Raw genomic sequence first — 27,969 nt, forward strand, 5'->3', positions numbered from 1 at the left:
CTTTCCTCTGCCCTAGACATCAGGAATGAAAACTATGATAGGGAAGGCCCTCTGGAGACAAAGCTCCTCCAGGCTCCTGGAACTTTCTGAGTCCACTGCAAACTCATGTTATGAACCTGTGGCTCTGAGGAGGCGACAGCCCAGCAGCCTGGCGTTGCGGTTGTTAATGTGTGCACAGAGTAACTCTGTTTGTTTGTAGGTCCTTAGTAGAAGGGTGTCTGATGTTGACTTTTTGAGGCTAATATTGTTTGAATTTTCTGTCCGACTCTGAACCACCTTTCAGAGGGCTCTTTTTTTTCCCCTGTGATGTTTGTACATTCATTACCTTTTAAAATGCCCTGAAGTAGTAAACAGTGAAATACTTCTGCCCTCCACACATCCATTGTCAGCAAGAATAAGAGCCAGACTGCCACAGGCGGAGTCAGATGCTGTCGCCAGCGGCTTGCCCTGGTCATAAATATCTGGAGCTTTGGAGAGAGTGGGGAGAGCATTCCCACAGTTCTAGCCCAACATAGTTCAGGCTCCATCAGAAAAGCCCCATGGCCATATCTAGAAGCGTAACTGATACGACTTTGCATTTATGTTTTGGTCCATAAAATGTTCGAAAGGGAGTGAGAGTAAGGCATGTGTCTGCATGAATACAGGTTTTCTTAAATATGAACAAAATTGAATGCCTCTTTGCCTTTCAATCTAGCAAGAGCTATGAGGAAGAGTTATGACTTTCTTCAGGAGGAAAGGAGAAAACCATTTCCTGACAATCTCCCCCTCCCCAGTCTTTGTGAGAACAACTCTAGCCTAGTGGGATATGGGATGGGGAGAGTCTAGGGCTGGGTGTGTCCTTCTGACCCCTTGACATTCTTTAAGGGGAAACTGTTCTTTGTTCTCATAGGCAAGTAATGACTGTATCATTGGGTTATGCCATCCTGGTGGCCTGTCAGCTTAGAAATTGTCTTCTGTCTTCCATGGCTTTAACACAGTTCTTTTAAATGTCTCCCACCCCTTGATGCTCAGGGTAAAAGGCAAAGCATATCTCAGCCTGCTTCTCTTCAGAGACACTCAAAAACAAGTTCTGCTCCACCTGTGCCTTAGAGAAGTGTGCCCCACATGACCTAGGATTCAACACATGTGAGCAATAGGAGAAATGTAAGCACAGATTAATAATAGCAAAGATAGTCTGCAGGGATGAAAGAAAATCTATACCACCTGAGGAGCCATTTTCTCAATAACTCACCTGTTTTGAGGCCTTGGTATATTTTTAAGAGGTAAGCCAGGTGTGTTACCCATGTAAGGCCTCAAGTTGAGTGTGATGATCCAAATGAATCTTCATCTGGTTAAGGACTCTGTTTGGTGTTCAGGACCTCACGTCGAAAAACAGGGGCTTGAATCTCAATCTTCAAGTATCTATGAGCTAGAACTTGGCTCTGTGAATCTCTTTCACTAAAAACCCACTGGGGAGATTTTCTACTCTACCCAGCTTTAACTACTATCCATCAGTTAACAGGAAAGGAAACAGGATTGATTGCCAAGTTCAGGGGTAAAAACATAAAGAGTGGATAGTTAGGGAAGACTGTGGTTTAAGGATTGGACTAGCTGTAGTTTGAAAGCAAAAAGAAAATGGTGAACAGACAGAACAAAAGCATCAACTCCTACTAAGTTCAAGGTTTAATTGAGTCTCATTAGGGAGTCTCTAATGTAGATGGGCTCCCTCTGATCAGCCTAAGCTATAGGTGCTTAAAGCAGTTTATAAAGACAGAGGCAAGTCTTTAAAATGTGCTTAGGGGCCTCAACAAGACTCCCTTTGGCCCATTCCATTTGCCTTATATAAGGAATTTTCATTATTCTTGTCTCTTTCTCAGGTCGGTTCCCTGCCCATGAAATAAAGCAATGAAATGAAGTTCACTGGGGGGAATAATGGTATCAAAGGAAAAGGAGAGGGATAAGCTAAGAGGAGGGATCTGGCCAAGGTTCAGTCCTAGCAAAGTCTGCACTTAGGTTGCTCCAAGAAAAATGGTTTACTGGAATTAATCGCCTGTTCCTCGAAAGTTGTTCAGGTCTTAGGCTCCTGGTTGGCTTTGGCACTGTCCAGGGGGCATTCTGGAAAAATTTAAGCCTTAGGTGCATTTGCCAACTCAACCTTGTCATCGTGATGTAACAAAAGACCCCTCATTTGAAAGGAACTCTGAGTGGCTTATCAGGACATGGACCACAACAAATGACACTTGCTTTCCCATCACCAAGCCTCCAGTTGGCATTCAGAATGTAGACAGCAAAGACTCACTCATGTGCCATGAGCACTCTGCAAAGGAAAATCCTTGGTGAGGACCTGATCCACTGTCATGTGTTCACTGTCCTAGGCAACAACATGGTTGCAAAGCCTGGTGTGTGGCTCATGTCATTTGGATATGGATCTTGAAATCTAGTGCACTACTGAGGAAATTATACTTGAATGTGTATTCTGGCTTTTTTTCAGTCTGTCTTCCATTTTACTCCAGGTCTCACCTACTCCCTTGGTCAGGCAATGTCTCCCTTAACATCTGTTTTGTTTTCTTTTTCGGTTGTTGTGATAAAATACTATAAAAAGCAATTTAAGGGAGAAAAGGTTTATTTGAGCTCACAATTCCAAGGAATGCTCCATCATGCTGGGAAAGCCAAGGTAGCAAAAGGTTGAAACAGCTGGTTTACATTGTATCTGCAATCAGGAAGCAGAGAGCAAAATACACATGCCATTGCAGGAATTCTCTCTGTTTGTACAATCAAGATCCAGTCCAGGCACTGATGTGGCAGGTCTTTCACACCTCAATTAACATAATCAGGATAATTCCCTGAAAGCATGCTTAGAAGTTTACCTCTCATGAGACTGTAGAGTCTGTCAAGTCGACAATTAACAATAACCATCTCTTCATGACTGACACCACTGTGACTTGTAGTTCATCTCTGGGGTTTACAAAGTGCAAATAAACACGAGGTCTTCTAGAAATTTCTGTCTGTACTTCTCTTTGTGACACACCATCACAGCACACGCCCTGTCCCTCCCCCAGGTGTTCAGTCTCATCCCTAGAGTGTCCCACCTGCCCTGCTACTCCAGTGACGTACAGCATGGCTCTGAGTTTCAGTTGGAGAGAGACTTTCAAACTCTGTTTATGGTGGTTCTGAAGATGGAGTCGAAGCATGTGCAGATCAGTTTTGACCCAGGTGAAAATTCTGGCCTCACATCCCATTGCTGTATCCTTTAAAATTCCCCAATACTGCCTATGAAAGTAACGTTTACTCTGCTGATGAAATTGTCCTCTCTGAGGCTTGCTGCCTCTGTCTTCTAACTCAGGCCCTAGTCCTGGAAACTTCTAGCCTCCATACAATCTAATCTAGGCCTAGAATGTTTTCAGTCTCTGAGACTTGCTGCTGAATAAGCTCACCCCTTGCTAGTTCTTTCTGATCTCTGGATAGTTGACTCAGCTCAGCTGTTTTGGCTCAAACTCCTCTCCAAGCTGACTGATTCGATCTGGTTTCTCTCAGCTTCTCCTGAATTGCACTGCTTAGCCTCATACTAACTTTGAAAATAATGTTCTAATCGCCTGGCTCCTTTTCATTCTCTAGCTTGTTCTGTCCACACCTATGTCTAGCTTGTTCTCCCTCTGTATCCTGTTTCTGTACAACTTTCCTGGCAAAATGGCCCTCTCTCATTTTCTCTCACTGGGCTTCTGTCTCTTAAGTAGTCTCTCTTTTCTTTCTGTTTTCCTAAGAGTTGGGCATAGGTTAGTCTATCAAAGACCTTACTGGTGAAATGGCACCAAAGAGAGATTTCACCTCTGACTTCATTTATCCTCTACATCTCTTTGAGCAGCCCTGTTCTCTCTACAATCCTGTGTCTGTTCTAGATTCCATTATTCCTTGGAATATCCAACTGACTTGCACCCTAAGAAGAGCACAAACAAATCCAGTTGGGATGTAGGAAGAAAATAGATACTCTCGCCATTTAAAACATCAAATTGGGCCAGCAAGATGGGTTAGTGGGGAAAACTGCTTGCCATCAAGCTTGGTGACCTGACCTAAAAATAATCCCATGACTCCTCAACAGGAGAAGGAAAGAACCAACTGCCACACACACACACCACACACACACACACACACACACACACACACACACACACACACACACACCACAATGTAATCAACATGTTTAAAATAAAAAATTAAGTTATATTCATAATTGAATGTGTGTGTCTAATAAATGCATTCACATGTTGGAGCCATGTGCTCTTCTTATAAACTATGGGCTACTTGGTCCAAATGACACCACACAGACCTCTTCCAGACACAAATTTCCATCTCACTCATGCACAAAGTCGGTTATTCTCAAATATGAACTTTCGAAAGAGGCAAATAGTGTCGATGCTTTGCAAAGTGCAGAGCTAGTGTTAAATTGCCAGCCTGACATAATCAGTGCTGACCTTCGCCTGGCTTTGTGTGCATTTGGGGTTCTTTCCACTTCCGCTGTGCCTGCACAAATAATACCAGTTTGGGTGAGTTGGGGATATTAGGTTCGATATTTGATTTTAATTGAGTAGCTCATTCTAGAATGAAAGCCATGTGTTACAGCTGCCTGGGAGCCAAAAGGCAGAGATCACAAAGGCTAATGCCAGGGTCTGTTTCTGGCCCTAGCAAATGAAGGCTCAGTCACATTAAATCTCTGTCACCCACCCCAGGGAAACCCAAACTCTTGCTGTAAGTTCCACTCATTCCTAAGGATCTGCCCTCTAGGGAAAGTCTCCATTTCATTGTCATTTGCGTCCTGATTTCATCCCTATATATTTGCCCATTTTTTGAAAGCCACTGACATAAAGTACTTGAACGAGATGTGTCCGGGCAGAGGTGTTAGGAACTGGAAGAAGACACATAGCACACCCAGGAATGCCTACTTGCTAGCTCAGGACACCAACAGAGGGGATCAGGAGGCAAGAATCACTAACTATTCTGGCCAGTGGAGAGCTGAGTCTGTGGATCTAGTTAAGAATTGTCCTAGAATGGTGGATGACACCAGACTTGGTCAACATAACCTGGCTTTATCAAATTCCTGAACATAAGACTCCTCTGAGTTTGTTTACAGCATTGAGGAGGCACTCATGGCCCAGTCTTGGTGAGGGTCGGGCCACACATTTCTTCTGTATACCCATCAGTTCACCTGTATCTATCTTTGTATACATCTGTCAAATCCATGGAAAAGCCGTAAGACTATAGGAACAACAGAATAGGCTCTTGACTTTAGAACGTGCTTTAATTTGGTCCTAATCAGGCTTCAGAATGCTTTGTTCCATTTGGCAGACCTGACCACTGGACTCTCCTATTTCCTAAATTTCCATGGGTAGAACATATGGCGGCTCGGGCCTTCTAATAGACTTCAGCTCTGCCACATGCAAGCTGTCACAGGGCTTTTGTCACAGGGCCTTTGCGCTTTCCTAGGAAACACCTCACCTGCTCCAGTCAGTCTTAGCTCCTGCTCGGAGCTGAGCATTGGAGCCAGCGCCTAGATAAGCTTCCCTTTACGGAATGTCATAAGCAGCCTTCCAACTCCCAAACTCACTCACCTAGTGGGCATAATCTTCTCCATCACACATATCATTCTCTAATACTTTTATATCCGTGCACTTACTTTTAAGTTATATGCTTTCTTGATTCTGTAGGGGCTCAGTCTCCTTTACCGCTGTGTTCCAGTGCCTAGATACATTGCTGAGTGGTCAAATTAATGAATTAATGAATGAACAAATGAATGGATGGAGTATTAGGTATAATGTTTACCATGGAGAAGACTAAGTAGATCAATCACCTGTATATTTGTATGTGTCTCTGTCTGTCTGTCTGTCTCTCTCTCTCTCTTTCTGTCTGTCTGTCTGTCTCTCTCTCTCTCTCTCTCTCTCTCTCTCTCTCTCTGTGTGTGTGTGTGTGTGTGTGTGTGTGTAGGTGATGTCTTCCTCAATCACTCTCCCAATTATTTTTTGAGATAGGGTCTTTCACTGAACCTGGGTTTCACTAATTGGGCTAGAATTGCTGTCCAGCGAGATCCAGGGATTGTTCTGTATCTCTTTCCCCACTAAGTTTGGGTGTGCTCTAGACATTAGAATATGCGCTATAGAACTCGCTACTGTGTGGGATCCTTTGTTCTGTGGACCCAAAACATTTGTTATGAACTTTATTCTATGTGGCTGCCCAGCACTTACTCGTTCAGGTGTCTCTTATGCCTGGAAACATAGGTACATGTCATGCTTTTGGCTTTTGCAGAAGCTTTGAGGGCCAAATTCAGGTCCTTGTGCTTGCTGGGCACACAACTTAGCAACTGACCATCTCCCAAAGCTTTTCAGTAATAATGAGAATGATGATAATGTTACTATTATTAGTGAAGTAAGCAGAGAAAACAGAACTCATTGTGAAGTTGACCATGGCAACCACTGGCCTGACTTGGGATCTGTCTTCCTGTTGCTGTCTCTCTTCAGTTAATTTCCTTCCTCAGCCTGCAGGGTAAATCTCCTCCTTCATTGCTATTTTTCTTTCTTTCTCTCCTGCTTTTGTTCTGGGGAGCCCAGGGCTCCCTCCCTACAGTAAGCTGTCAAGACAAGGAACACCCTGGCAGTGATGATTGATAGCAGGTGAACGAGTCCCAATGGTTTTTCTTTGTGCCTGTGTTTATTTAGCAGGTTTAAGTTTCATTTAATCCCAAGGAAAGGTCCTAAGTACGGACGGAGAGCCACAGAAAAGGCCTGCAGGCTTGGCTTATGTTCCAGAAGCGAGGAGCTGCTGGATTCTGAGTCTTATTTATCAGCACCTAGCCCACCCACTGGGCTTGGTTCCTAGTAGTTCTTAGACCTGCCAAGACTCCAAGGCCCTCTGTTCCGTCCCTGAAGCCCAGAAGAGAGCCTCACTATCCTTCCTCCTTGCCTACCCATAGACCAAACTGGAAAGTTCACAGAGGTTGCCACACTGGGCTGAGTAGGGCTACTTACCTGGGACAGAAGGGCCCCTGACTCCAGTGATACCTGAATGAGTAGGTGCTGGGCAGCCACATAGAATTAAATGAATAACAGAGATGTTTCCGGTCCACAGGGCAATGGAACCCACACAGTAGTGAATTCTATAGACATATTCTAATGTCCACAGCATACCCAAACTTAGTGAAGTGGACTTCATCCTAGGACAGAACAAGAGTTTCAATGTGCACTGGGCTGACTAATTTAATCTTTAAGTTTTTATTCTGCATAAAAAGAAGCCTAGCAGAGCCTAAGCTCTTGGAAACCTGAGCAATTATTTCTTCTGAGGTTTTAAAAATAATTTACAGGGTTTTTCCCTTCTGGTACAGAAAAAAAGGTTCTTATGAAAAGATTATTTTTATATAGAAAATACAGACAGACAAAAGGAAATAGGTAAAAATCCTCCCACAAATCTGTCACATCCAGGGAAATGACTAGGATCCTTCTTCTGAGATCAGACTCCATACTGCTTACAAAGCATAGCTATGTCCAGTCCTTGCTGGGACTTCTCTAACTTCTGTAGAAAGTGTGTAACAAGGACACACACTTATCAACAGAGTAGATGTGCAAAGGAATCACTCTGAGTTGTGTTAAAAGTGGATGGGAAAGTCAAGGAGAGCACGAGCAGACAGGCCAGTTTCTGAGGGAAAAGAAGGGATTTGAGAAGTAGTGCCTATGTCAGGGAGAGGGCAAGAAGGGTGATAAGCCACTGGGCCTCACCCCACCCCTGCCAGCTCACATGTGTTCTCTGATCATAACTTCAGTAGCTTTCTTTGGCCCTGGGACTGTGGCACTGGATGTTTACAGATCCAGAGTCCCCAGTTCAGTAGAACAAAGGTGCTCAACTCCTGGCCAGGAGAGTGAGTGACCCTAGTGTTATTTCATCTTCTAATATTGGTGCTCTCCGGTAAGGACTTTGCACATAGCTAGCTCAGCATGATAATGCTGAGAGAACAAGGGCTTTCCTTTCTGGTCAAGTAGTGTGATCCACTAAATCCTAGACTCACATAAAAGAAAAACTGCTATGCCTTCTACTAAATTTACTCAGCCACATGGAAATTGGCTGTTTCTTCTTTGCCAAAGGTGGTAAAGTGTGCAAGTTCAGAGGAAGTTTTGGTGCCATCAAGTGAAAAGATGCATTTCTAACACTCCATGTTAGAGAAGACAAGCCCAATTTAGACACACACACACACACACACACACACACACACCACCACCACCACCACCACCACCACCACCATCATCACCATCATCATCATCATCATTGTGGGTGTGGCCATACCTTGAGTCTCAGGACTAGTACCACAATGATAAGGAAGGGCTAGGACACTGAAAAGCTTGGAGCTGGCACAGTATCACCTCTCCATTTGATACTCACACCTTCACTGACACTTCTCTTCAGAGCTGGGCCTGTTTGAGGTACACATATGGATTTCAGAAAATAGTATCTTAGGAACAATGTAGATTGGTAGCTAATCAGAGGGAAAGGGGATGGGACAGAGCCTACTACTTCCCTCTCATTGGGAAGTGAAGTTTGGCAAAGATACTCCTAAAGGCCCCCAGAAGGACAACGTCCAGGTCATCCACAGTGGGTCCTTGATGGACAAGCCCTCCTCTGGCTGACTTGCCCTCCCTCTCCTTCCCTCCACTCCTGCCTACTTTCCTCTTCCTCTCTCCCCCTTCCTATCATCTCCCTTCCCTTCTATTGCCTCTTCCAGCCTCTCTTAGCCTCTCTTTTTTCTCTCTTTCTTCCCCCTCCCTTCCCATCCCTACTTCCCACCTCCTTCTGGTGCTTCCTAAATTAATATTCTAAATAAATTTATTGTCCCTATACCTTTGTTACTTCCTTCCTTTCTTCCTTCTTTTCCTGTTCTTCCTCCTTCTCCTCCTTCTTCTCCATCCCTTCCTCTGCATTCTTGCCTTCTTCCTCCTTGTCTTCCTCCTCCTTCTTCCTCTTCTCATCTCCTGAGTGCTGGGATTGAAGGAGTGCGCCACCATGCCCAGCCTATATCTTTGCTTCTTGATGTTCTTTAGGGGACATTGGTCCAGGAGATTGACTGATGCATTGACTGAAATGCATCCTTCAGGACTCAATGTAGAACCTAACTCTTCCCAGAATCCTTCCTTGCTCTCCTCTCTGACACTTAAGGTTGGAACAGAAGTATGCCTCATGGACTCCTTGCCCAAACAAAGTTCTCAACCTTGTTTCTTAGCAAATAGATGGTCTCTAGCACACGAGTACACATGAGGAATGAAGCAGGGCCACCCCCATTCTTATAGTTCACCCAAAGACTTCCCAAAGTTAACTCCAGTTCAAGCTGTCCTGGCTTCACCTCTTGTGGAAGTTCTCTTCCTATGAAGCACTTATCGATCAGCACTCTCTGGGACAGTGGTGTTGACAATTTGCCCTTTCTCAGAAACACACAGCAAAAACAACCTTTCAGATGCAGCCCAACTTCCATTGCTCAACGTTAGCTCTTTTTCCTGGAAACAGCTGATGAGGAAGGGATGTTAACTACTGATAAATTATTTTCCAAGCCACTTTGAACATATGGACCCAAGTGCACTGAGGACATGAACTCTAAGCGTTAAGGTAAAATTGTCTATTTAAGCAGATTCCTGCATAGGAAGACAGGAAGCTATTTCTTCTTTACCCTAGAGAGTTGTGCCTCCAAAGTGGCTTCCTCAAATTAATGTCCCCAAGCACAACAGCATTAAGTTGCATCTCTCATTCACACAAAAGTACCAGAAAAGATCTTCATGGGTCCGAAGTTAAAATTATTGTGACTACAAATGACATTGGCTTTAACTCTTTGGCCTGACTCCAAGTAAATGAATGTTTGTTCATTACATTTCCAAGTGAATGTGCCTCTCCCAAGGCTGCAATAGTTGGGAGGCAGCAGAGAGCTGATAGGTCATGGCAGGATTCCTCAGTTGTTTGCTGACGACTTGTCCACCAGTTCCTCTTCAGGTAAGTTACAGGCACAGTCCCTGGAGACCGAAAGCATATGAACAGAGATTACTTTTCTAGAAACAGACCACACGGGGAATAAAGTCCACAAGGAAAATTGAGTGAAGCCTATGGAGTCTTTAGAAGAGGAAAGATGGCCTCAGATCTGCTGAAAAAGCACTGGGAGGCCTTAGGCTAAGTGTATGCAGTTGATAAACCCAGCAAGTTCTTTACCAAAGCCTTCCTATGAGAAGCAACTGTACTGAACTAATGTCCCATGGACTTGGATAGATGGAATCAAATCAGCAGGACTCTCTGTGCTGAGACTCAGAGTTTGGGGTTTTCCGTGACACAAGGCAGGAAATGTCAATGTTTAGATGTGGGGCAGGTACATTGTTAATAAATTTCTCTTCCTACAGCTTCATGCTTCCAGGTTGGATTAACTAAACTCTGAGCCCTAATAGAGATGCACATTTACAGTCATACAGGTTGGAAACAATAGTCCAACAACAAGAAGGTGGGTAAATACCAGAAGGAGAATGAAAATGTCACCTGGCCAACCCACATTGTGTTGCGCTCAGAAAGCAGCTGCCTCACACAGAGAGAAGCACATATGAAAGATGAGGATGTTTACTAGAGTATGTATTCACCTGCAACGTCTTCTGGGCACCATTCATGATCCCGCTAAATCCCTCATTCATATGAGGAGGCCATTCTTTTCCCTGTCCCCACTACACATCAAGATGCTCTGTCCAAACCAGAGCCAGGCTCAGTGTTGAGTTCTGAATGCTTTGCCCTGACATTGTATAAGCTATTAGGAGAGCAAGGTGACCAGGTTAAGGAAGCTTTGGCTCTGTCCATCTGTCTCCGCATCTCATTTCAGGCAATAAAGCACTGACAAAATCTGATTCAGGCAGAGAGAGAGGGAGAAACTAAGCAAAGCCTCAGAGGACTGTCTTTGTGTTAAGTAATACAGCTTGTTTGAGTATCCTCCATCTCTTAAAGTCACTTAGTGAATTCATAGAAAATAGACCTAGGAGGATTCTGCAAATATGGGGTGAGAGTTAAGGAATAGATGGACTGTGTCCACTGAAGCTCAGTTAAGATATTCTGGGTTTGTTTTGATTTTTGTTTTGTTTGAGGTAGGGCTTCTCTATGCAGCCCATCACGGCCTCAAACTTAATGTGCAGCCCAAACTAGCACTACACTCAAAGTACTCCTTTCTGAGCCTCCTGAACACTGGCACTATAGGCATGTGCCTGTCTGTCTGTCTGTCTATCTATCTATCTATCTATCTATCTATCTATCTATCTATCTATCTATCATATGCAGCCATTATAGGCATTCTAATTCAGAAAAGATGGCTTATCTTTGCTTTCAACACAATTAGAATAAAAAAGACTTCTTCCTTAATAAATCAATGTCTTATTTTTCAAACATACTACTTGCATTCATCAGATATGCTCACTGCATGCTTAACTACACATATGAATGAGACTCAGTATGATATTTCTGAACACATGCATTGCTTGTGTGGAGCAAGTCTTATTAGCATAAAAGGATGCCTGGTCTTTTGTGTGTTACAAGGCAGCTACTCTCTAAGAAACTTAGACTTTTGTGGCAAAAGAAGGAAAGTTCACAATGTGCTATTTCAGAACCTTTTCCTATATTCATGAGCATGAAGAGGCCCTTCATTTGCTTCAACCAAACACAACAGATGAATACAGGCAGAAGAAAGAGAATTCAGCCATCTTTGTCCAGCCAAATGTTCAAGTACCTGTACTTTTTAATGTAATAATTGAGATTTGTAGGGAAAGCCTATCTTGTACTTAAAAGCACATTATTCATGTCAACATATAATGGGTTTGTTGTTAATTTTGAAATAAATTACATAAGTATTTTACATGTCACAAATACTAGTAGATATCAAAAGATGTTACCTATGTAAACACAAGCTCTTTGGGGTCTTCTTTTTTTTTTAAGAGTGAAAAGAGGTTATAGACCCAAAATTATCGAAGCTTTCATCAAACTTAGCTTCAAAATAAAGAATGAGACCTTCGGTCTAGCAGGAGACTAGACAGAACCTAAGGCCTTGAGAATGATTGGCAAGTATTCTATCACTGAGCTGTATCCACAGTCCCATATGTCACGACAGAGAAGAATACCTTTGAGGAGTCTAGCCTATCAGACAAGCGCTGAACTTTCTCCCTTGACCAAAAGTTTGCAGAAGGCTGAGCCGCATGTGTACACTGAGGAAAGAAAAAGAAAATTAGTAAACCATCTCCCAAGCAGGCTCTTCTCTTTTTAAGGGAGGTAACATTATGTCAAGGTGAATACATTCAGAAAGGATAGACACACAGAATCCCAAGGCCGTCCTTCACCTGTGCTCAGCTGCCTATGGGATGGTTTTAACATCCTCAAGCAAAAGAGAGAGCTGGGCAAAATGAGTGAATACAACACAGATCAAAGAGTTCCCAGCCCTGCCCTGTGGAAAGAGTATAGAACTCACACATGGCAGGATTTGTACCTGTGTGTGTTATGTGAGGTTGGGAAATGGAAACTGTAGTGTATACCAGAGAGGACGTCTCCTCTCCCACTGCCATACCTACTTTACAGAGGAATATTCTATTTGTTTAAGCCCCAATTTCACTGATCTTGATTACTGAAGAACTGGAGCTTTCAATCTATCATCTGCTAGACCTGTTGCAATTGCTTTCTGTTAACACAGAATACATACAATCTCTTATATGTGGTGAGGATAATGAGCAGAGGTCCTTGAGAAATTCCCGTGTGTAGAAAGCATGGGTAGACTAGAGGGTCCCAGGAAGCATTGATAGTGAAAAGCTGAAGATGCTAAATGGTACCCGAGAATGGCAGCTACTAGAAGTAACCAGCTCTGCCAAGATACATGTTTTGTTCTCAAACTTGGTAATGCCAAGAAGCTGCTTTCCCTCGAACAATCTTGCTGGCTGCTGCAAACCTTCAGAATCACACCTGGGTTATTCTGGGTTATGACTTTAAAGTCATTGTGCCAAGGTGACACCAGCCTTCTCCTGCTACTTCATCAGCATGCCTCACACCTTCACATCAGCACTTAGCATCCTTATAATGCTTTGTCAATGAAAGTATTCAGAAATTATCTAGATAATGTTCCATTTTATTTTATTGGCATGCATCTTTATAAAGCATTTAAATTATATGACAAAGAAGGGAAGGTCCCTTGATTCCAAAAGGCAAAACGTATCCTCATGAACAGACAGGACCTGGATCATATTCAAGAGCAACATTGGGGGCGACCCAGTGCTTTATTCCCCAGACTTTTACAACACTCATTTACAGATCTGTCCAATGGAATTCACAGTGTCTTCTAGGCCATGTATTTTGAAGGAGAGTGTTTAAAATGTAAATGATGGAAATATAACAGAAAAACACTCTTACCATGCATGTAAGTTGGTGTTATGTAGTAACTAGATTGTTTTAAGGCAATAGCCGGGACTTAATGAGTCTATCTTTTAGGAATACTAATAATACTAATAATATTTTTAGTATTATTATTATTATGAAATTTGGTAATTTGTTGACAGTCATGTTTAATTTTTCTAAAATATTTTTTAAAAATGAAAGGGAAGGAGAGGGGAAGGGAGGGGAGGGGAAGACAGGAGAAGGGAAGGGAAGTGAGGAGAGGACAGGACAGGACAGGACAGGAAAAGCAAAGTGAGGAGGGGATGGGAGGGGAGAAGGGGAGAGAGGGGAAGAGAGAGGAGGGGTGGAGAGAAGAGGAGGATGGGAAGGGAAGAAGAAGGGATGGGAGGGGAGAGGGGAAGAGGGAGGAGGGTTGGAGAGGAGAGGAGGATGGGAAAGGAAGGGGAGGGAGGAGAGGGAAGGGGAGAGGAAGAAAAAAGAAAACGGAGGAGAGAAGAGGTGGAGGGGAAGAAGGAGCTTGGGAAGTGTGTCTTCTGCTTCTGGATCCTACATACATACCTAATAAATATTAGTTTCTTTCCTTTCACCCCAAATTTGTATGCTTTCTCTCCCCTTTCTCTTCTCTGTTCATGGCTGCCGCCCAGAATTAAATATTTGTTATGAAATAGACCTAGTGACTGGGTCACAGAGATAAAGGATCCTGAATGCTCTGGCTCCACGTGAGCAGTTGATGGATGAATTTCTGCTCCAGGGACTGTGCTTAAAAAAGATACACCTGCCTACAGGTGGCTAAGCAGAGATCTGCTTCTATACAAGGGACAGCCATAAATCAAAACGAGATAAAAGCATTTAAAACCAACAAAGCAGGCAACATTTTTGAGTAATTGAGCTTCGTTTTAAAAAGCAAAAAATGTCTGTGTTAGTCTTCGTCTTTCAAACATTATTCTCTGTTTGGTTAAGCTATGCAAACACAGGGGCTCTGATGTAAGCAAGACTTTTTCTTTTTGTATGTTGTACATAAATGTCTTTAATCTTTTGAGTTAGGAATTTATTGGTTGAGTCTTTATGAGTGAATTCAGCAGAGCTCTGAAATGTTTTTTTTTCCTCCAAAAAAGAAAGCGAGAGGGGAGGAGGCAGAGAAGGGTCAGTGGGGTTTAAAACAGAAGACCAAGCTGAAAGAAAAGACAAGAATGAAAGGATTTGTCTGCAACAACAGAGTAGGTGAGAGTCCAGCTGACTTTATCCAGCTTAACCCTGGGCCCAAGTGAATGCACCTTGGGTCAGGTAGGGAAAAGGGACTTCAGTGAATTGGCAGGTGACAACAATGTCAGCTACTACAAGCAAAACAAGCCCACAGCCAAAGCTCACAGTCACCTGGCCACTTGCTTGCTTTTCTGTTTATGTTCTTTTAAAAAACACAGTCGCAATAGAGAAAAACATAAACCATGAAACTTGAAATTTAACGTTAGTCTAGAAGTGTTCAAAGATTGACAATGTCGAAAGATTTTCATTTGTGGGCTGTGGAGTTTATAAGAGCTGCTGGGGGGGCGGGGGTACAAGCAAGATGGCTCCAGGCACATTCAACCTGAGACCGGCAGGCTGTGTCTAACAAAGGATAGTTGTGAGTATAGCGTAGTGTAAAACAAAACTGTAAACTTACTTAAAACACTGTGAGATTTGTGTGCGTGATTTCTTTTATTATGACTAGATTGTGTGAGCCTTGCGTGTGAATTTACAGATGATAAGTTGCTTCTCAGTATCAAAAGGTTTGATATGCCTGGGACTTAAACAACATACATTTAGTGTCTCACCATCTTGGAGATCAAAATCTAAGAATCAGGTACAGGATGCCTTACCATAGCTTGCAGCAGCTTGCTGGCCTTCTTGGCATTCCTTGCAGGTGGATTCCTAGGTCTCCACTTTTGTACCTATGTATTGCCATATTGGATTAGGGGACTAACCTGAGCCAATGTAATCTTATCACTGCTGCCCTGAAGACACATAGGACACATACATGCTACCCAGCACACACATAGCTCACACATGTACAGTGTCTCATCTCCCCATGCAGATATCTCTCTCTCTCTCTCTCTCTCTCTCTCTCTCTCTCTCTCTCTCTCTCTCTCACACACACACACACACACACACACACACACACACACACGCACACACACACCAGCAAACACAGGTGACTGCCCCATCTCTGCTACCCAGCATGTATATAACTCACACATACAGACAACAGTTACCCACCTAACAAAGTCATACAATCACAAATCACATTCCCCACATCCAGCAGACGTACATGACTATCCCATACATGCCACCCACCACACTCACAACTCATACACAACTCGTATCCTACCCTACAGTAGACGCATAGGACACCCACAAACACAATTGCAAGCACACACTTCATATACCCACACTTAGCAAGCACACAACTCACACATGCCACCCATCCACACATAGCTCACACACTTAAGCACCTCATGTCCCTCCACCCAGCAGACTAAACATGTAGCATACATGTGTTCATGTGTTGTCCAACAGATCACTCACATACCTCACACTCTACCATCCAGTAGACAGAAAATTCTGTGTGTGTGTCTGTGTGTCTGTCCATCTCTCAGTCACTCTCTCTGTCTCTGTCTCCCTGCCCCCCCCACAGACCTCCCCATGTTTGAGCCCTCCCTCTCTTGTCTTACGATTTTATTAAAGGTCACCGAATTTAACCTGGGGTGATGGCAATTACTTCTATTCATACCTCACGATTTCTTATGTAGTCCTTGGAGTATGTGCTGTATCTGACTCATTTTTGTTCCACACACACAAATTGGTACCCCTTGCAAAGCCAACTCAGGGAGCCCTTGATGAGTTAACCCAGATGTGGTAGAATCGGGTTGATATCATAGCAGAGACATCCGAATGAATGGACTGAACATCAGCAGAGCACCAGGAGCCTTCTTAGGGAATGTGGACCAGTCTTTGTCTGATCCTAAGATGCCAAGGACGGATGTGGATTGCTACACACAGCCTGACTTTATAACAGTGACAGTAGCATACAAAGGACCCTGAGAAAGCGTTCAGCCAACCCTAGGGAGACCAGAGCAGTAACACCCAGCATCAGCAGTCAGGCTGAAGGCTGAACTGGCATCTCATGAGAAACTGATGCAGGTCTACAAGCTGGAGTGTGACAGGACTGAAGCTGTGCTTTAATAACAGACCATTAGGTGTATTTAGGTGGAAAATTCTTCACATTTCGCAAACAAGCCAGGTATGCGTCGTCTGCCTCATCGGAAATTCTGCACACAGCTTGATGCGCTCACAAATTCACAATTCAGAATTAATTGGTTTTTAGGCTCTGCATTTAGGTCATCTCTCCCAGACACCCCATTTCATGTGGTGAAAAGAAATTAAGTCAATTTTCCCCCTGCCAGACCCTCGGCTCTCATCTCGTAGGCCTGGCGTGCCGTCCCGCTGCACGCACGGGAAGAAGACAACCTTTAAAGGCATTCTCATTATTTCTCAGGGAGATGTCATTAAGTACTGTAAACATGTCCTGAATGAGTCCATGTCACAAAGACGACAGAGTGTTTATAGAATAAAAACCTATGAGCGCCAAAGTAAGAGAAAATGGGAGAGGAAGGGGAGAAAGAGGAAGTCGTTTTTTTAATTAAAAAAAAAAAAAAGAAAAAGGCAAGGTTTTCTTGACCAGTGAGCTGAGCTAAAGGTGCAGATGGTAGGGTAAACCCACCCAGGTGAGCTCTGATCAACAGAGAAAAGCAGGAATGGGATCTACCTGACTGAGCTCTACTCTCCCATTCCCTAGCCCTTGACTAAGTGACCACACCCATTTAACCCTCAGAATTCACACATGGCAGACCTCATTAATTGTCTGCCTGCCTCACCCCGATTCTTACTAGATCTTAGAATCGTTGGCGAGAAAGCAGTCAAACCAGCCCTTTTATGTTGCAATTAAACTTACTGATGTTTCTGTGTAACAGTGATGGTGTGTGTGTGTGTGTGTGTGTGTGTGTGTGTGTGTGTGTGTGTGTTCCTTTTCCAACCTATGACACTGAACTCTAACAAAGAGAATCGTGCCTACAGTGAGATGAACACGTGTCTTACTTACTATTTGACTTTGCACTGTTACAACCAAGTCAAGAGGATAATAAGATCCTCAGAGTTTGACCTCCCCACCCAGAGTCTGACAGTGTGTGAGCTCACAGTCCTATGGGTTCCATACAGTGGATTGATAAGGATCAATGGATGCTCTCACTTCCATGGAGAAATGACATCACCATTGCTTGTTTTGGAGTTTCATCTTTGCCCCTTCATATAGACTCCAGAAGGACCTGCAGGCACATACCCCTGCATCACACTCTAGTCAGTGGTTGGCAGTGGGAGCATGTAAAAGCAATGTGACCTTGTCTTGAGATAGATGAAGGATATGTCTATTAGCATGCACAGGGCCAGATGACAATGCCCACAGACAGCTATGAAATAACATGCGTCTGGGCTTCAGTTCTTCCTGCTCTTTTTCCTCCCTGTCCTTACCTGATTTCCCTGAGAAAATGTTCTTGACATATTGTCATGTGTCTGTGAGCCCTGGACACACAGAGTTGTGGACCATAAGTTCTTATAAAATAAGGACATTTTGTAACTCTAGGTGGACCAGCTCAGCTCCGGGCATTCTGTTTGGCTGCTTCTCTTGGGGTTTTGCACCTGGCCACATCTTGTGCCCCAGTGAAAAAGAAACTAATCTCTGAGCTGCTCCGATGAGTTCTACAAATGTCTGTCCTAATACTTGCTATCCATCCTGCAAGTGAGGTTTCAGGGAGACCTTGAGCTGAGAGGACCCCAGAATCAACTGATAGGAGACAATTGGCACTAGCTCCAAGTCTACCAGGGGGAGCCGTGAAGAGACACTATAAAGGACTTCACAGTGATATTATACACAAACAGTTTTAAGCTTCCAAAATTCAACCAAGAGGATAAGAAAAGGCACTGGATCCCCTGGAACAGATGGTGATGAGCCACCACGTGGATACTAGGGATCAGGCCTGTACTTCTGGAAGAACACCCAGTGCTCCTAACTGCTGAGCTATCATACCAGCCAGCATCCTGTGCATCAAGTCTAAAGTAGAAAGTCAAGAAAAAGGAATGAAGAAGGCACAAGTAAGAAATGAAAAAGTCAAAGTGTCCCTAGCCACATGATATGATCCTTATTTAAAATAAAGAACTCAAGAAGTTAGACACCAACAAACCAAATACCCCAATTTAAAAATGGGGCACAGAGCTAAACAGAGAATTCTCAAGAGAGGAAACTCAAAGGGCCAGGAAGCACTTAAAGAAATGCTCAACACTCAGCATTCCTAGTCACCAACGCAAATTAAAATGACCCAGAGATTCCACCTTACATCTATCAGAGTAGCAAAGATCAAAAACTCAAGCGAAAGCGATGGCACATGCTGGTGAGGACGTGGAGAAAGAGGAACACTCCTCCTCCACTGCTAGTGGGATTAGAAACTTGTACAACCACTTTGGAAATCAATCTGGAGGTTTTTCAGAAAATTAGATATAGTTATACCTGAAGATCAAGCTATACCACTCCTGGGCATATACCCAAAATATGCTCCACCACACCACAAAGACACATGCTCCACTATGCTCATAGCAGCTTTATTTGTAATAGTCAGAAACTGGAAACAATCCAGATGTCCCTCAACCAAAGAATGGATACAGAATGTGGTTCATTTACACAGTGGAATATTATTCAGCTAATAAAAACAAGGACATCATGAATTTTGCAGGCAAATGGACAGAACTAGAAAATATCATCCTGAATGAGGTAACCTAGACAGCAAAGGACATGCATCCATGCATGTGTGTACTAACTGATAGGTAGATATTGGCCATAAAGTACAGAGTAACCATGATACACCCCTCACAGACCCAAAGAAAGTCAACAAAAGGGCGCAATCAAGGTTGCTTGAATCACACTTAGAAGGGGAACAAAATAGTCATAGGTGGCAGAGGGAAGGAACTGGATGGGAGAAGGGTGGGGAGGGGAATGGGAGGGCAGGATCAATAGGGAGAGAGACAGTAAAGAGTCCCAGAGGTCAAGAGAGTGAAGAGAATGAAGCCCCTGCACAGAGGAGAAGCAGAGGGAGGAATGAAGGGAGAAACTATGAAAGAGGGGATGCAGGGGGATGGAGAGGAAGCAGCAATGGGGATGTAAAGTGAATACATTTTAAAAAAGAAAAGAAAGAAAAGTTTCATACTCATAGATTGGCAGAACTGACATCACCAGAAGTGACCTACTGAGTCAATACAATCCCTATCAAAATTCCAATGCCATTCCTCACAAAAATATAAAAATTAATCTTACAATATGTAGGACATGTAAAGGATATGGACTAACTAAAGCAGTCCTAAGCAAAGGGCAATGCTGGAGATAACACAGTACCTGATTTCAAATTGTACTACGGAGTCATAGTTAAAAAAAAAAAAAACAGAAGCACAAGGCCCTGGGTTCGGTCCCCAGCTCCGAAAAAAAAGAACCAAAAAAACAAACAAACAAAAAAAAAAAACAAAAAACAAAAAACAAAAAAACAACAACAAAAAAAAAAAAAAACACCCACCATGATACCAGCACAGGCACAGATGTGTGAATCAGTAGAACAGGATGGGGTAGGGTAGGGTAGGATAGGATAGGATACCCAGAAATAAATCCATGCAGTAAAGTCATCTGATTTTCAACAAAATGACCAAACCATACATTCCAATAATGCTCCTCAGAAAATTAAATACCTACCTGTAGGAGAATAACACTGGCCCTGCACAGATTGTAGTTCAGATAAGCCAAATGTCTCAGTTCAGCATCTAAAACTCAAACTGCTTAGGGAAACACTTATAGAAACAGGCTTGTAAGGACCTCCTTAAAGGAACTGCAATAGCTCAGGAAATAATTGCAAAAAATGATGCACAGGATAATGTAAAACTAAAGTACTCTGCATCACAAATGACAATAACAACAAAAACCACAGCAGACAGAGACAGCCTGCCTATGGGATGGGAGAAAATCTTCACCACTATATATATGGGAGGGGATAAACCAGTATATAGAAAGAATTCAAAAAGTTTAAAACAAGACATAAATCATCCAATCAATAAGTGGGCAACTGCATTTAAAAGATAATTCTCAAAGGAAGAAATAAAAAAGTCTAATAAATATTTGAAAAAAATTCAATATTCTTAGCCATCAGGATCCTAGTTAGAATGACGAGGAAATGAGCAACAAGTGTTATGGAAAAGAAGCCTTATACACCGGTAGTAGAACTGTAAATGCTTGCAGATGCCATAGAATTCACCGAGGCATGAAAACAGAAATAGGACTTTCGGGAGAAGATAGGATACCTGTGGGTGGTGGGGAAAGGGCCAAGAGAGTGTAATAAAGAGAAGTAAACATGAGCAACATATGACTACATGTGTGTAAAAATAAATGTAACAATATAATAATATTTACAGATATTAAATAAATATGTGTTTATTTATTAAATATTGAATAAACTGATATTAAATAAGTTTTTATAAATAATAAAACCCATTGTTTTATATACTAGCTAAACAAGAATCTATTTTTAAAATTTAGTGATTGGTATCTTTTATTTTTAAACTGGCATTATTTATTTATTTTTTGGCTTGTGAAACTTCCCTAATTTGTCGACGTAGCGAACAAATTTCATCTCTGCTATGCATATGACAGAAGGAATCTGCTCAGAAATTAACTTTAGAGTTCAATTTCATACAGGCAGCATGCTATATGTGGAAAAATTACTAACTGAACTATGGGTATTAATTACTGAAAAAAAGTATATATTAACTACATTAACTACACTAACAAGAATTTATTTTTAAAATTTAGTGATTGCCACCTTTTCTTATCTTCCCAGGTTTGTGCTCTCTGATGCTAGAAACTGACTCCTCTCTCTGTGACATGTGATTTTCACCCAAGGCTCTTGTTCTATAAAGCCCTGAGCCTGTCTGGTGGCCAGTCCTTCTGAGAACCCCTAGCTTCACTTTGATCTTCCTCAAAACCCCATCTTGCTTTGGGTCAGAACATGGCTCAGGGTCAGAGTTACAGTTATTCATCTGCAGGTCAAAGTATGAGGAGATGGTGTTGTGTGGAGGGCAAGAATCTATTATGGAAAGTTGATACAATTTCCGAAAGATTCTGAAGTCTGTACGAGTCTTCTCTTGCTGCAGTAACAAAGTAGCACAGTGGTATAAACCGCAACTTTCTTTCCTAGTTTCTGCAACTCAGCATGGGTCTCTGTGGAATGTTGAGACACAGATGGATAGCTTCCTCTACAGAGACTCCAGCGGCATACTCGTTTTGTTCCTTTCCCAGTATTCTAAAAAGTGCCTATATTGCTTGATTGTCGCCCTTCTTTCACACTCAAGGTCAAAGAAAGGTAGTGAGAATTTCATCCCTCCTCTCCTCTGTCCCTTACAGTCACCTCTACCTCTGAACTGCCTCATTTCTGCCTACAAGGGCCTTGTGGTTACCAGGGTCCTACCTAAACTGCCCAAGATCACCTGCATATTAAAGAGTGAGTTTCCTAACAACATTAATTCTATTCACACTGTGACCCTTGACCATATCACACAGTACAACCAAGGTTTAAGGTGTAGGTATCTTAAGTCTGTGCAAGGACATTTTAACTGACCTTCAGGTCAATGAACAGTTTCCTAAGGAAAGACAACAGCCAAAGGTCACACATGTTCTTCCATGGGTACTTGCTCAAATTCTTCTTGACTGCACGCTCTATGCCAGCTGTTATGCTTAGACAGGGAGATGGAAATACAAGCAAAAAACAATGTAGTACGGCAGCCATCTTGATTTCTTGACCTGGGGTGTTTCCTTAAGTCTAAGTTTTCAAAGCTAAAACCAGAACATTTCCGGAACTCTGAGATAGTTAGTCACCTCAGGTACAGTCTGTCACCCAATACTTTACAATCCAACCAGAAGACCAATGAAACACAGTAAAGGAGCGGGGAGGGTAGCCCAGGACAGAGCACATGCTTTGCATTTGTAAGGCTTTGTCCTACTGAGAAACAAAACAGCAAACCAACCTATAAGCAGATTTCTGATCAATTTCAACTTGTTCTAAAAGCAACTTTAAAGAGGGAAAGATGCAGAGAACTCAAGAGTCCCAGCCCCCAGCCCCTGACCTCATCAGCACCCTTTGAATAAAATTGGTTCTGCCCTAAATGCATCTCAGACATTGGATGTATGCTACACAATGATCTGTCTAAACCTCAGAACAACCTCAGAATAGAGGGGAGCAATTGCCTGTAACTTTCAGACAAGGACATAGGGAGAAATCACTTGTCTAAAACACAAAACAAATGTACCCCAGTTTACCCAGAAAGACCCTGATACAGCAAACAGTATGCCATAAGTGAGCCAGGAAGAAGGAAAAGATTGTAATGGGGATGTTTCAGGAAAGGTAACAGGATGGTGGCTTCATCCTGATGAAGCAGGAGAACTAGGTAATGTGGTACCCCAGACCTCCATCATGATGTGGGGTTCATCTCCTCTGAGTCCCTTTGCTGACAGGCTACAGGGCCCTGTTAGAGTATGTGTAGCTCTGGGGCATTTCTGGATCTTTCTCCTGTGTAGTAAAGGAGTCTGGGCTATTGGAAGGAAAAGCATTCACGATCCAGAGAAGTCAGCACTTGGAAAGGTGACCCTGGTGAGGTCCAAGCAGGCTAAGTTAAACGTCTACTCTATCCCATGTTTAGAAATTGTCTTACCGGGTGGGGAGGTGGTGGCGCATGCCTTTGATCCCAGTACTTAAGAGGCAAAGGTAGATGGATCTCAAAGAGATTGAGTACACCCTGGTCTACAGAGCAAGTTCCAGGTCAGCCCAGTCAACATAGAGAGACTCTGTTTCCAAACAAATGAACAAAAAAGAATTTGTCTTAACACTTAAGCATTTGTTTTTGTTTTCTTGGCTTTTCTTTTACATGTGTACTTCTTGTTCACCAGGTCAGTGTGACACCAATATTAAACCACAAAGTTTTTCACCACTCAGGGTCAGTATAACCTCCCAGCATGACCCTCCCCAACTAGTTTACACTAATGTCTTCTGACACTTAGTTTGCTAATAATGGAAAGACAATTAGCAGGTACAAAAAAAAAGGCAGATTAAATACCATTCTCTAAACCCAGTCATTTTCCAAATGGCTTTTAGGCATAATGTTTTGAGTTTCTTGGCCACGCATAGCTTTAACTATGCAAATGAGAGAGCAGGCTACAATATTATCTTTTCAGAATTGCTGGGGCCAGATAACTTCAAACTTCTCCAGACCTTGGTGTTCATGCAAATGTATGTTTTTGCGTGACCTTGGATCTTTAGTATCTCAGAGAATGGCTGCTTCATGGGTTCCAGATGGAAAGTGTAAAATTAATAACCCCTTGTAGATGAATGCCCGTATGTTTTAAACATATTCCAGACGTGTGCTTTGCTTATAGTGCCATTGGTTTAAATGTAATTAACATCTAAATGATGCACTGCTGCTTCTGAATTCCAAACTATATAGGACATCTTAAAAGATACTTAATATTGGCACCAAAAAGCCTGGAAAAGAAAAGCGTGTCTAGAGGAGAATAAGAATCACCTGTTTCCTGTATGTGAGAAAGCTATGTCCTTTTGGAGGAAGGCATTTCTCCTGTCCAAAATACACACACATGCACATACTCACACGCGCGCGCACACACACACACACACACACACACACACACACACACACACACACCATGCATTTTTGTTACTTAGGATGGAGTTTAACTGTAAGTAGGAGAGATCTAAAACTATTTACAAAAGAAACAGTGTATTATTCTTGCCTGTGGATGCAGGCTTTGCTCTACATATTTTCTGAAGCCCTTCTCAACTCACTAACTTATCAGCTATCTCTATGCTATGTTCTGTCTTTATAATCCAAGATGGCATTAGCCAGGCAAGATGATAGACCTATAACGTGTATTTGTTTGTTTGAGACAAGACTCTCACTGTGTATTATGGGCTAACCTTGATCTCTCTGTTCCTCTTGCTTCTGCTTTTCAAATACAGAGATTACTGGCAGAAGCTACTGTGCCCAGCTCAGATCAACAGTCTTTAATGAAAAGATTTCTTATGAAACTCTTCTTTGTAGATCTTCCTGGCCAGACCCTAGACACATGGCTAGGTCCAAAGGATGCTGTGAAATGTAGTTCTTTACATCAATAACCAAGGTCCTGCTAACATCCAGGAGTGCATTGCTATAGTATATAAAAACAAATAGATTTGTGGAAATAAAAAACAGCCTTTGCTTAAGAATCTGTGATAACGGGGAGGGGGGACAAAAAAAAGAATCTGTGATAACTCCTATAAATATTTTTGTCTTATTTATTTCAGTAAGAATTATTCATGTTTCTTCCCTAAATTGAAAGGAATTCCCTTTAGCTCTTGGCTCACTTATTCCAGGACAGAGATTATATTCAAGATCAATGGTAATTTTGAATAAAGGCTTTTGAACCATGGGAAATCAATTTATGCTGGATCCTTTTATCAGAGTGGGATTCTGCAAGAGATCTTTTTATTTGCTTGGGAAATAGAGACAGTGCTACCAAGTATCTTCTCTTCCCTGCAGCCAGTCTTAAAATTTATGTCTAAAATGTCCCCCATGGATTCAAATTTTGAATATTTGTTCCTCAACTTCTGGTACTTATTTGAAGGCAGTGGCACCGTTAGAAGGTGAAACCTCTCTGGCAGAATATGATGGCTAGGGGGCAAGAAAACCAAGCCCCTTTCCTGCTTTTCCCTTCTAATGAGAAACTGAAACACTGAATCCATAAGCCAAAAGAAAGCTTTTTTCCTCTCAGTTGATCCTGTTAGACCTTTCACTGCAGCAAAAGATCAACCAAAGCATCTTTGTACCCAAGGTTTCAAACATGTAGAACAATGCTGACAAAGCTTGCACACACACACACACACACACACACACACACACACACACACACACACACTCCTGGCAGGATTCAACCACAGAGGCATTTATATTCGCCTCCTATAAGCTGCAGCGTAGCTCAGCGTGCTCTTTGCCAAGCTCTGCTTCCTCCACCTTCCCTGTCCTCCACAGCTGATCAGCACTGTAAAAGCTGATCCCCCTGAAGTTTGTACTGAATCACTCTTCCAGGGACAGTGACATCTCATCCGGGGTTCTACTTGCTCAGGAAGGCTGTGTTGGCTCTGCTACACAAGTCTCTCATCCTGCAAGTTTCTTCATTACTCCAGAATCCTTGTTCGTGGGCACAGGGTAGAGTGATCATTTCTAGGTGTGATGTTCTATTGTGCAGGGAGTAAAAATGCTCCCTGAATCCATCTCCTCACCGCCATTTTAACAGAGTCCTTGGAAGCCGCCACCTTCCTTCCCACTTCATGTGTGTCTGAGGCTAATGTAGAGGCCTAGCAAAATGATGACATATGTAAAGGAGTTTTCCAGTTGTCTTGACTACCTGAGTCTGGTCCCTGGGGCCTAGAGGGAGTTGGCTCCCTCAAGTTGTCCTCTGACTTCCTCACATGCAAGTATATGCACCAACATACTTATCCACACATAAATAAATACAGACGTGTGGTTTTTTGAGTAGAGTTTCCTTGCCAAAATGGTAAAGAAAATGGCTTTAGTTTTCTCGATAAACTTCGTAAATTTAAAAAGATCCTCAATAAGATTTCAAGCAGTCTCACGAGTCAAGGGCTTATTCTCCTGTGCTAAGTCAGTCTGTCTCTTTACCTCACGGCAACTCTTGCCTGATGTCGCATCTTTGCTCTTTGCCCTTCCAGGGCTACTCCAGTTGCTGCCAAATACAGAACCACACTCCAGCTGTCTGGCAATTCTCCTCAGGTCAGAAAAATTATGAAACAGCAAGTGTACTCCTTCTCAATAACAACCGTGAGTTCTCCAGGTATAAGGACATCAAACTAAATAGCCTGGGCCTGTGCCTTCCAACAGGGATTCTCACAGCAGGGTCCTTTGACCAGGAACAGTGGCAGCTGGGAACTTGTCACAAATGTTTCCAGTTCTTGACTCCCAGTGCAAGAGCCTGACCTGGGCTAGGTATTCAGAAGCAGGACCTACCATGTTATGTTTCAACTAGTCGTCCAGAGGAGCCCTAGAGAGTTAAAAAACCCAAAAGGTGTAGACAGGAGAACATCTCTAAGATTCTCAAGCTAGTCTTAATTCCTAACGCCCACATATAATGCCTCCGCATGCTTTCAATCTAGGCTTCGGACTTAACGTAGTTTTCCATTTTGAGAAACACAAACCATTCATGAAACTTTTAGAATCTATAAATACTACATATTATGGTTGGCAAAGATTTTCCTCTACATCCTAGCACTTCGGGAAAAAAAATGAAAACGGTTGTTCAACTTTTCTGCTGCATGACCTAGAAAAGACTCCAGCCGCTGTAGGTGGATCTGTCTCCACAGCAGGCAATAAAGGTCTCGCTAACCCGCCTTTATTTGCTTTCTGCTCAAGATAAACATTTATCACTGGGTGTATTGATTAACACCATATCGCTTCCCTCCCCACACTTTCACAAAGGAAGCAGGCTCCCCTTGGGAACCCAACCCTTTGTGGGGCTCACAAGAGCCCCACTGTTATGCTGGCTATGAATGTGTGGGACGCCCTGTGCCTAGAAGAGGCATCAACCATCCTCACAAGTTGCTTTGAATACTAAGAAATGTACTTCCTTAGGTAGCAATTCAGAAGAAAATGCACAATACCTGGGGGAGGCATAAAGAAGACACAGTAAGAAACAAAGGACACTACAAATTGTCACAGCCACTAGTTTCTTTCCCATCCTGCCCTCTCCTTAACTACTAGCAGCTTTTAAACTGTCCTCCATTTCTTTCATTTACATATGAAGAATGTTGCATATATGGAGTCACACATTATGGTATATTTGAAGATCAAAATTTTCTGCTTCAATACAGTTATCTGGAAACCATCAATAGTTTTTGTTTATATAATATACGTATATATTAGATATATATGCTAATATATATACATATATATATATTTTAGTGACTGAGACATTTTTTCAGTCCTGGTTTTCCTTTTTATTGCCCAGTAGTATCCTATGATATGATTTATCACATTGTATCTAATGTCACTCATGAATATTGAATGACATTGAAACGCATGCACATTGTATCAGCTTGAGGCTGTCATGATTAAAACTAATTTGCACAAAGGTGTTTGTGGGAATATAAGCCTTCATCCCTTTGGGCAGAAATGTGTAAGAACTCAACTGCTGATCATAGATGGTAACATGTTTACTTTTTATTATTTTAGATTTATTTTATTTTTGGTGTGTGCTTGTTTTATTGGATGTATGGAAGTGTGTCATGCACATACCTGGTGCCTATGGCGGTCATAAAGAAGGCACTGGATCAGAAGTGGAGTTACAGATGGTTATACAGGTCTTCTGCAAAACATAACAAGTGGTCTTAACCACTGAGCCAC

General features: G+C 42.5%; 1 long non-coding RNA gene across 15 annotated transcripts in view; it reads right to left on the reverse strand.

Annotated features, from left to right (window-relative positions):
- Nucleotides 1–2,584: 2,584 nt before the first annotated feature.
- LOC120101725 (uncharacterized) overlaps nt 2,585–27,969 on the reverse strand; it is a 103,565-nt gene continuing 78,180 nt past the window's right edge. For 8 of the 15 annotated variants that reach the window (XR_010065426.1, XR_010065423.1, XR_005502545.2 and 5 more), the window contains 2 exons: nt 12,132–27,931; nt 2,585–10,007 (listed from right to left, as the gene is read on the reverse strand). This is a non-coding gene — a long non-coding RNA (uncharacterized LOC120101725). The remainder of the gene's footprint in view (nt 10,008–12,131; nt 27,932–27,969) is intronic. The other 7 variants (XR_010065432.1, XR_010065430.1, XR_010065429.1 and 4 more) reach the window with 7 other exon arrangements.

The sequence above is a fragment of the Rattus norvegicus genome, chromosome 3 (assembly GCF_036323735.1).
Source record: "Rattus norvegicus strain BN/NHsdMcwi chromosome 3, GRCr8, whole genome shotgun sequence".
Classification (NCBI taxonomy): domain Eukaryota; kingdom Metazoa; phylum Chordata; class Mammalia; order Rodentia; family Muridae; genus Rattus; species Rattus norvegicus.